The following is an 11,229-nucleotide window of genomic DNA, read 5'->3' on the forward strand; positions in this document are numbered from 1 at the left end:
ACATCAGAGAACGTACATAGAACACAAAGTATTACACTACAGACAAATACTAAAACAAGAACACCAAATAATTATAATAGTTTTGCAGTGATGTGTTCAGACAGACTATTGAGGCCACGGCGGGAATTCTGCTGCCTGCTCGCTGGTGTGGGGCACTCGTTCGCACAATGGCCACGCCTTTTCTACCACAGGTCTCCCTCCGTTGAAGGCGTGGGCTTTTCCCCTGTACTGCCTTTCTCACGGCCACCTCTGTTCGCCGACCGCGGATTTCACTCTTAGGAGTTTCCATTTCGTTTACCCCTCCACAATACATGCCGCTTTAGGAAACTGCAGTAAAGAACCAGTAGCACACAGCGCGCTTTGCGCCTGGGTGTAGCTTTACGGTTTTCGTTCACATTAGATGGCGAAGTCCTTGGTAATGCATGAGTCTATCTGCATTTAACAGTACCCGATTCAAACTAAACCCGCATTCAAATAACCGTTTAAGGAACACTGTGAACTCTGTTCGATTTATTGTTCCAAAGAGCTTGGGAGACTCAAGGTAACTGTGAAATTTGTGGCGCAGTAATCCTGTGAGTTAAAAGTCGCTCGGGGTTGTGGGGCGCACGTACTAGTCATCTCCAGTTTTATTTACTAATAATACAACCACGTAATCTCAGCGCCTCAGTTTAACTAACAAAATAGGGAAATACAGTATTGCTTGCTCTCACTTCGAGCATACAAAGCATGATCTGTATATCTTACATTAAAAGTGAACTCGATATAGCGTTGATACTTTAAATAAATGTTGCTTTAACACGAAAATGAAAGTAATTTGTAAATCAACTAATTAATTACACAAGCTGGCAAATAATAGTGATATAAGAAGTTCAGGACACTATCTCTTAAATAAAATATAAATAGGAGATGTAAACATCCAAAAGATATGGCTAACTGTGAAAATCAAAACTAAAAGCAGCAAGAAATAGCCAGTTTAAACAGCACAGAATGAAAGGCCTAGATGACACTGGAATGTGGGGGAAAGTACGCTCATTCATCAAATGCAAAGCACTAGGCCACTGCATTAAATATAACTAAAGTTAAACAGTTAAACCTATCTACATTTACATTTACGTATATACTCCGCTAGTCATGTTGCGGGGGGAGCGGAGAGTACTTCGTATGCCACCGTGACTCTCCTCGTTTCCCATTGTGGTCGTGAGTATTTCACGCGAAGAACGACTGCCTGTAAGCCTACGCGAGGGCTCGAAACTCTCTGATTATATCTTCATGGTCTTTTCACGAGATTTACGTAGGAGGAAGCATTATATTTGTTGACGCTTCTAGCAACGAACGCTCTTGGAACTTCAACGACAAATCACATCTCGATGCCCTTCCGCTACCAATGTAGTCGGATGAGAATCTCCGTGACACTTTCGAGCTTATTAAATGAAAATGTAACAAAACGTGCTGCATCTTTTTAACTTCTCTATTTTGTCTGTCAGTCTTATCTCTTACAAATCCCATACTGACGAGCAATATTCGAGTACCAGTGGTAGGAGAGTCTCGTTGATCTGCCTTTTAATATAGCATTTAAATGGAAATTAAAAGAATTTCTTAATGGCAACTCCTTCTACTCATTAGATGAATTTTTGGATATAGTAAGTAGGTAATTTCCCCAACCCCCCCCCCCCCCCCAAAAAAAAAAGTTAAATGTCATGCAATATTTTGTGTAATGTAATAGCTTGTATAGACACATTTTACTATCCTGACACGTTCCACATCATTACCAAGTGTCGTATTCATCATCTATGGAACTAGAACTAATGTAATTCGAATTTAATCCAATCTGAGTGCATTTCTGAGGATTCGTACAATGACTCTCAGTTTGACTTCTGCCTTTCCTGCGATATAGCTTTACATAGTCGTTCCACTTTCAATCGGCTGGTTCAAATGGCTCTGAGCACTATGGGACATAACATCTAAGGTCATCAGTCCCCTAGAACTCAGAACTACTTAAACGTAACTAACTAACCTAAGGACATAACACACATCCGCCCGAGGCAGGATTCGAACCTGCGACCGTAGGTGTCACGCAGTTCTAGACCGTAGCGCCTAGAACCGCTCGGCCACTCCCTCTTTAAATCGCTCCGTACTCATGCTCCTCGATATTTTATGGAGGTAACTGTTTGCAGTGATTGTTTCGCAATCGAATTATCATGCAATAATGGGGCTTTCTGTCTATGTATTTGTAATACATTACATTTGTTCATGTTAAGGGTCAATTTCCACTCCATGCATCTAAAGTCGATGGTCTGCAGCTCATTCTTCATTTCGCTACAACTTTCTAGCGTTGCGACTTCTCTGTATACAACTGAATCACCCACGGAAAGCCTTAGGGAACTTCCGACATTGTCTATATACGAGGGTTGGTACTTAAACAGTGGCAACTATTTATTTATAGCTCGTACAAAATAGATACGTGTTTCAAAGTTTTACTGACCTCCAAAGTAGTTACTTGCACTGTGTATAACCCGTTGCCAGGAAGGCGTAGGATACTCTTAGCAATACCAGTTGTGTTGACAGTTCGAGGGGCGCGGTTTATTGTCCGACGAATCTGTAGCAGTTCTGAAGCGAATGACGTGAAGTGTTTCCTTCAGTTTAGAAATCGAGTTGAACATAAGAGGACTTAAGTCAGGGGAATGCAATAGGTGGTGTAGCACTTAGCAGTCCAATCAGTCAAACAAATCAGTAACAGCTTGCACTGTAGGTGCTTGAGCGGTGTCCTGAAAAATGATGGTCAGGTCTTGCAGAAAGTGGCATCACTTCTGTCTCTATGCTGTTCATTTTTGGAACAAAACCTACGACCAGCTGACTTCTCCAATGGCAGTTTGGTTACAAGACGCTTGTGAGGAACGGTGTCGAAAGCCTTCTGGAAATCTAAAAATATGGAATCAAATTGACATCCCTTTCGATAGCACTTATTACTTCATGAGTATAAAGAGCTAGTTGTGTTTCACAAGAACGATATTTTCTGAAACCGTGCTGACTATGTGTCAATAAATCGTTTTCTTCGAGGTACTTCATAATGTTCGAATACAGTATATGTTCCAAAAGCCTACTGCAAATCGACGTTAGTGATATAGGCCTGCTTCCCTTTTCGGGCATTGGTGTGACTTGAGCAATTTTCCAGTCTTTAGGTACGGATCTTTCTGTGAGCGAGTGGTTTTATATAATTGCTAAGTATGGAGCTATTTTATCAGCATACCCTGAGAGGAACCTGGCTGGTATACAATCTGAACCGGAGGCCTTGCCTTTATTAAGTGATTTAAGCTGCTTCGTTACTCCGAGGATATCTACTTCTATGTTTCTCATCTTGGCAGTTGTTCTTGATTGGAATAAAGGAATATTTACTTCGTCTTCTTTGGTGATGGAGTTTCGGAAAATCGTGTTTAATAACTCTGCTTAAGTAGCACTGTCATCAGTGATTTCATCGTTGTTATCGCGCAGTGAAGGTATTGATTGCGTCTAGCCACTGGTGTGCTTTGTGTATGACCAGAATCTCAGATTTCGAGACAGAATTTCGTTGTGGAAATTATCAAAAGCATCTCGCATTGAAATATGCTCCATATTTCGAACTTCTGCAAAACTTTGCCAATCTTGAGGATTTTGCGTTCTTTTAAATTTGGCATTCTTTTTTCGTTGCTTCTGCAACAGCGATCTGACCCGTTTTGTGTACCATGGGGGATCAGTACCATCACTTCTTAATTTATGTGGTATGTTGTTGTTGTTGTGGTCTTCAGTCCTGAGACTGGTTTGATGCAGCTCTCCATGCTACTCTATCCTGTGCAAGCTTTTTCATCTCCCAGTACCTACTGCAACCTACATCCTTCTGAATCTGCTTAGTGTATTCATCTCTCGGTCTCCCTCTACGATTTTTACCCTCCACGCTGCCCTCCAATACTAAATTGGTGATCCCTTGATGCCTCAGAACATGTCCTACCAACCGATCCCTTCTTCTGGTCAAGTTGTGCCACAAACTTCTCTTCTCCCCTATCCTATTCAATACTTCCTCATTAGTTATGTGATCTACCCATCTAATCTTCAGCATTCTTCTGTAGCACCACATTTCGAAAGCTTCTATTCTCTTCTTGTCCAAACTATTTATCGTCCATGTTTCACTTCCATACATGGCTACACTCCATACGAATACTTTCAGAAATGACTTCCTGACACTTAAATCAATACTGGATGTTAACAAATTTCTCTTCTTCAGAAACGCTTTCCTTGCCATTGCCAGCCTACATTTTATATCCTCTCTACTTCGACCATCATCAGTTATTTTGCTCCCCAAATAGCAAAACTCCTTTACTACTTTAAGTGCCTCATTTCCCAATCTAATTCCCTCAGCATCACCCGACTTAATAAGACTACATTCCATTATCCTTGTTTTGCTTTTGTTGATGTTCATCTTATATCCTCCTTTCAAGACACTGTCCATTCCATTCAACTGCTCTTGCACGTCCTTTGCTGTCTCTGACAGAATTACAATGTCATCAGCGAACCTCAAAGTTTTTATTTCTTCTCCATGAATTTTAATACCTACTCCGAATTTTTCTTTTGTTTCCTTTACTGCTTGCTCAATATACAGATTGAACAACATCGGGGAGAGGCTACAACCCTGTCTTACTCCCTTCCCAACCACTGCTTCCCTTTCATGTCCCTCGACTCTTATAACTGCCATCTGGTTTCTGTACAAATTGTAAATAGCCTTTCGCTCCCTGTATTTTATCCCTGCCACCTTTAGAATTTGAAAGAGAGTATTCCAGTCAACATTGTCAAAAGCTTTCTCTAAGTCTACAAACGCTAGAAACGTAGGTTTGCCTTTCCTTAATCTTTCTTCTAAGATAAGTCGTAAGGTCAGTATTGCCTCACGTGTTCCAGTGTTTCTACGGAATCCAAACTGATCTTCCCCGAGGTTGGCATCTACTAGTTTTTCCATTCGTCTGTAAAGAATTCGTGTTAGTATTTTGCAGCTGTGACTTATTTAGCTGATAGTTCGGTAATTTTCACATCTGTCAACACCTGCTTTCTTTGGGATTGGAATTATTATATTCTTCTTGAAGTCTGAGGGTATTTCGCCTGTTTCATACATCTTGCTCACCAGATGGTAGAGTTTTGTCAGAACTGGCTCTCCCACGGCCGTCAGTAGTTCCAATGGAATATTGTCTACTCCGGGGGCCTTGTTTCAACTCAGGTCTTTCAGTGCTCTGTCAAACTCTTCACGCAGTATCATATCTCCCATTTCATCTTCATCTACATCCTCTTCCATTTCCGTGATATTGTCCTCAAGTACATCGCCCTTGTATAGACCCTCTATATACTCCTTCCACCTTTCTGCTTTCCCTTCTTTGCTTACAACTGGGTTTCCATCTGAGCTCTTGATATTCATACAAGTTGTTCTCTTATCTCCAAAGGTCTCTTTAATTTTCCTGTAGGCGGTATCTATCTTACCCCTAGTGAGATAGGCCTCTACATCCTTACATTTGTGCTCTAGCCATCCCTGCTTAGCCATTTTGCACTTCCTGTCGATCTCATTTTTGAGACGTTTGTATTCCTTTTTGCCTGTTTCACTTACTGCATTTTTATATTTTCTCCTTTCATCAATTAAATTCAATATTTCTTCTGTTACCCAAGGATTTCTACTAGCCCTCGTCTTTTTACCTACTTGATCCTCTGCTGCCTTCACTACTTCATCCCTCAAAGCTACCCATTCTTCTTCTACTGTATTTATTTCCCCCATTCCTGTCAATTGCTCCCTTATGCTCTCCCTGAATCTCTGTACAACCTCTGGTTCTTTTAGTTTATCCAGGTCCCATCTCCTTAAATTCCCACCTTTTTGCAGTTTCTTCAGTTTTAATCTACAGGTCATAACCAATAGATTGTGGTCAGAGTCCACATCTGCCCCTGGAAATGTCTTACAATTTAAAACCTGGTTCCTAAATCTCTGTCTTACCATTATATAATCTATCTGAAACCTTTTAGTATCTCCAGGGTTCTTCCATGTATACAACCTTCTTTCATGATTCTTAAACCAAGTGTTAGTTATGATTATGTTGTGCTCTGTGCAAAATTCGACCAGGCGGCTTCCTCTTTCATTTCTGTCCCCCAATCCATATTCACCTACTATGTTTCCTTCTCTCCCTTTTCCTACACTCGAATTCCAGTCACCCATGACTATTAAATTTTCGTCTCCCTTCACAATCTGAATAATTTCTTTTATTTCATCATACATTTCTTCAATTTCTTCGTCATCTGCAGAGCTAGTTGGCATATAAACTTGTACTACTGTAGTAGGCGTGGGCTTCGTATCTATCTTGGCCACAATAATGCGTTCACTATGCTGTTTGTAGCAGCTTACCCGCATTCCTATTTTCCTATTCATTATTAAACCTACTCCTGCATTACCCCTATTTGATTTTGTGTTTATAACCCTGTAGTCACCTGACCAGAAGTCTTGTTCCTCCTGCCACCGAACTTCACTAATTCCCACTATATCTAACTTCAACCTATCCATTTCCCTTTTTAAACTTTCTAACCTACCTGCCCGATTAAGGGATCTGACATTCCACGCTCCGATCCGTAGAACGCCAGTTTTCTTTCTCCTGATAACGACATCCTCTTGAGTAGCCCCCGCCCGGAGATCCGAATGGGGGACTATTTTACCTCCGGAATATTTTACCCAAGAGGACGCCATCATCATGTAATCATACAGTAAAGCTGCATTTATGTGGTATATATCTCTCAATTGCTGTCGATACTATCTCTTTGAAAACATTCCACAAATTTTCTACACTTAAATGATCAAATCGAAAGGAGTGAAGACTATCTTTTAAAAAGGCGTTAAGAGAATTTTTATCAGCTTTTTTAAACATATATACTTTGCGTTTCTTTTTGGTTGTTGTAGGTGTTGCGGTATTCAGTCTAGCAGCAAGTGACTTGTGGTCACTAATCCCTGTATTCGTCACAATACTCACTATTTGTCCGGAATTATTTGTTGCTAAAAGGTCAAGTATGCTTTCGCAACCATTTACGCTTCTAGAGGGCTCATGAACTAAGTGTTCAAAATAATGTTCTGAGATAGCATTCAGTACAATTTCGGATGACGTTTTATGCCTGCCGCCGGCTTTAAACGTATAATTTTTCCACCATATCGAGGGTAGATTAATGTCACCACCGACTATAATTGTATGAGCGGGGTACTTATTTGAAATGAGACTCAAGTTTTCTTTGAACTGTTCAGCAACTATGTCTTCTGAGTATGGGGTCGGTAAAACAATCCCATTAATAGTTTAGTCCCATTGTCAGGTATAACCTCCACCTATACTATTTCACACGAACTATCTACTTCCATTTCGCCAAAAGGCAAACTACCTCTGACTGCAAAAACTACTCCACCACCAACTGTATTTAGTCTACCCTTTCTGAACTCTATTATATCGTTTGAAAAAATTTCGGCTGAACTTATTTGCGGCTTTACCCAGCTCTCTGTACCTACTACTATTTGAGCTACAGTGCTTTCTATTAGGGCTTGGTGCTCTGGCTCTTTCCCAACACCGCTACGACAATTTACAACTACAATACCAATCGTTTCTACAACTACCTTAGTGTGTTTTACCTGTTCACTTTTAGGCGGACGTCCCTCCTGTGGTTCCCTGAGACCCTCTAACCTAAGAAGCCGCCCAGTCCCTTCCCCACAGCGCCCGCTACCCGTGTAGCCGCCTCCTGTGTGTACGCTACACAATTGGCTTGGGCTTGGGCCCCAAGTTTATCTGTTCCGGGCACATAAAGGAAAATGAAAACTAAGTAGTAATGGGAGATTGAATGCTGGGGTAGGAGAAGAGTTGCTTGAGAATATGGGCTTGGACCTAGCATGAGAGAGGAGAATGACTAATTGAACTCTGCAAAAAATTTCAGTGAGCAGTAGCGAATATTTTGTTCAGGATTCATAAGAGGAGAAGATATAATTGGAAAAGGTTGGGAGTTACGAGAAGGTATCAGAAAACATCATGCTCAGGCAGCGATTCCAGAATCAAATATTGGATTTTAAGGTGTGCTCAGAAACAAATACAGACTCTAATCACAATTTAGTAGTGATGAAGAATAGTAAGGAGCTTAAGGGGCTTCTGCCATTTATCCTGCAGAACTGTGTCAAGTACAGGTAACGACGATGGAGGTGGGTAGCGGTCACGCGCCCTCCTCTCCAAAGCAGAACACAAAGCCTCAATAACAATGAGATATGGAGACTGTGGTGGTCAGGTTCAAATATGGTTCATATGGCTCTGAGCACTATGTGACTTAACATCTGAGGTCATCAGTCCCCTAGAACTTAGAACTATTTAAACCCACCTAACCTAAGGACATCACACACACCCATGCCCGAGGCAGGATTCGAACCTGCGACCGTAGCGTTCTCGCGGTTCCAGACTGAAGCGCCTAGAATCGCTACGCCACAACGGCCGGCGGTGGTTCAAAATGGTTCAAATGGCTCTGAGCACTATGGGACTTAACCTCTTAGGTCATCAGTCCACTAGAACTTAGAACTACTTAAACCTAACTAACATAAGGACATCACACACATCCATGCCCTAGGCAGGATACGAACCTGTGACCGTAGCGGTCGCGCGGTTCCAGACTGAAGCGCCTAGAACCGCACGGCCACACCGGCCGGCCCGGCGGTGGTCAGGGTTGGGGTGACTATTCGTCCCCGTGCTCACAAAAGCAGTCCTGGACGATGCGAACTGTGCGAACATGGGGCCCGTCGTCTTGGAACACAGAAAGACATTGAGGACCAACCATTGTACTATGTGGTGGACATGATCAGTCAAAACGGTGACACAGCCGTTGGCAATAATGCGATTTTGTAGAGTACCAGTGGGGCCCCGTGGAATATCACAATATGGCTGCCCAAATAATCACCGAATCTCTGCATGCCCACCCTTGTAACTTAAACTCGGCAAGAAGTCGGAAACAATATGAAACAAGCCTCATTCAAATCAGATGACTTCCTTCCATTGCTCCGCAGCCCAGGTCTTATGGCTTGGGTCCCATGTTTTTTCTGTTCCTGGCATTTCCATCATTGATAAGTTGTTTTGGAATTCAACCTCGCCCTGCAGTTCCCAGCCTACTGACTCCCATCGTGCTGTTTTGGTGCTGACAGGTATGGGAGTTCGACATTCAGTTTTGAAGAGACGTTTGCAGTTCTCGTGCTCTTATTTTTCGTCACACGCTCCGTCTGCAGGCCACAAGTGGCCCATCGGGACCATCCGACCGCCGTGTCATCCTCAGATGAGGATGCGGATAGAAGGGGCGTGTGGTCAGCACGCCGCTCTCTCCGTCGTTACGATGGTATTCTTGACCAAAGCCGATACAAATCGATCGAGTTGCTCCGCAATTGGCATCACGAGGCTGAGTGCACCCCGAAAAATGGCAACGGTGCATGGTGGCCTGGATGGTCACCCATCCAAGTGCCGGCCAAGCCCGACAGCGCTTAATTTCGGTGATCTTACGGGAACCGGTGTATCCACTGCGGCAAGGCCGTTGCCTTATTTTTCGTCACAATCTCTCCAATCATCGTCTGACACCAACACATACTTTTCTCAGCGTTTTGACATTGCATATGATGTTAACCCGGTTTCCCTGCATGCAGCATAAATTTTCTATATGTTCCCCCTTGAAAGACCAAATACTTCGGCAACAATTGTAACGGAAACACAAACCTCACGAGCACCAACAATTTGTCCACGTTCGAATTCATTTAGCTCCGACACAGTGCAATTGTACCTATACAGAACCTTGTACTCAACATGACTGACACTTGCAACGTACTGAGAACACTGCGCAGGTGCCGTTCCTAGTCAAGTACAACAGCGCAACCTGTAGGATTGGCTTCTACCTTCAAGCATGCAGTTTTCGCAGTGTTTCCTTAATTTTGTTCAGCTGCTGTTGCTATACTGCCACTTAGAGAGAGAGAGGGATAAAGAAGAAAAGGAAAAAAAGGCAAATTTCTGTGATGTGGGTAGTCTGTTCAGTTAGATTACGGGAGTTAGAGTGTTCGATTCCGGGTCTTTTAATTCTTCCTTTTCTAAACTTCAGACTACGTGATCTGACATCTCGCTTCTTAATCGTTATATAGCAGTTACAGTAAGTTTTATATGAAACATCTACAATTAATTTTTACTGAAACATCGATGGGAGTACAATAGCTTTATTATGCTTCTTTTCAAGACACAATTTGTCTATTAAACGGATACTACGTCCTCTTACACGCTTGTGTGCAGGGAGCTATCTAGGCTAACAGAAGCAGGGGTCGGCCAAGAAGAAGAGTGATGGAGTTGTTATTCGTTCGTTTTGAAGGAAGAAGTATAACGGAAGGAAAGAGAAGCAATGATGGCAATAGAAAGCGAAGGATGGATGTGTTTAGAATGTGGATGAGAACAGACTAAACGTTTAAACGGGAAATACGTGTTTAAAGTTAGAGTAACACCTACGATTGTACTGGCATTTCTGTGTCAGTATTAAATGATTTCACGTCTTTTGCAGGAGATATACCGTAATTGTTGTTTAACGATTAAAAAGCCAGATACAATATAAGGCAAACTAAATTTTTTTTAAAAAAGGAGGGGGCAGCTAGACCTGGAATCGAACACTCGGACTCGTCTATTGTTGTGCAAAAATTTACCTACAGCAGTAAAAGGCAGCACTGCTACACAGTACTGACTGAAAGTGCTTGTCCGAAATGTGAACACAGTATTTTCAAGTTGTCTTCCTTTGGCGTACATCTTCGATGTAAAATGTACACAGTATTAAATGCTGCTGTTGAGCTGTTTGAACCCTTAGTATGCAGCAATCGTGCTGTGCCGCATGAGTGACGTATTTTGGTTCACTCCGTTTAATTCGCTTCATATGAAACACACATTGCTCTTCTCTGGGGACAACAGAAGTGGCTCAGGGCATTATTACGCCTATCTCCGACTATTATGATATTCCGCAAAAACATTACTTACTTGACCTCGCCAAAAAATTTCGTGTAAAAATATACCGCGTGTATTCCCGAAAGGTTGTCAGACCCATTGTATCTCTTGTTTCATTATATATCTACACTTTTGTTTTAACATTGTGTACATGGAGTCAGTACAAACGTATACTGCTTGTCTCGTGCTTAATGCAACGTCCATTTGCAAATGAAAA

The 11,229-nt window shown here is 42.1% G+C and overlaps 1 pseudogene; it reads right to left on the bottom strand.

The window, feature by feature from the left end:
* Nucleotides 1–9,466: 9,466 nt before the first annotated feature.
* LOC126417846 (5S ribosomal RNA) lies at nt 9,467–9,584 on the bottom strand (annotated as a pseudogene).
* Nucleotides 9,585–11,229: the final 1,645 nt, after the last annotated feature.

Source organism: Schistocerca serialis, chromosome 8 (assembly GCF_023864345.2).
Source record: "Schistocerca serialis cubense isolate TAMUIC-IGC-003099 chromosome 8, iqSchSeri2.2, whole genome shotgun sequence".
In the NCBI taxonomy this organism is placed as follows: Eukaryota; Metazoa; Arthropoda; class Insecta; order Orthoptera; family Acrididae; genus Schistocerca; species Schistocerca serialis.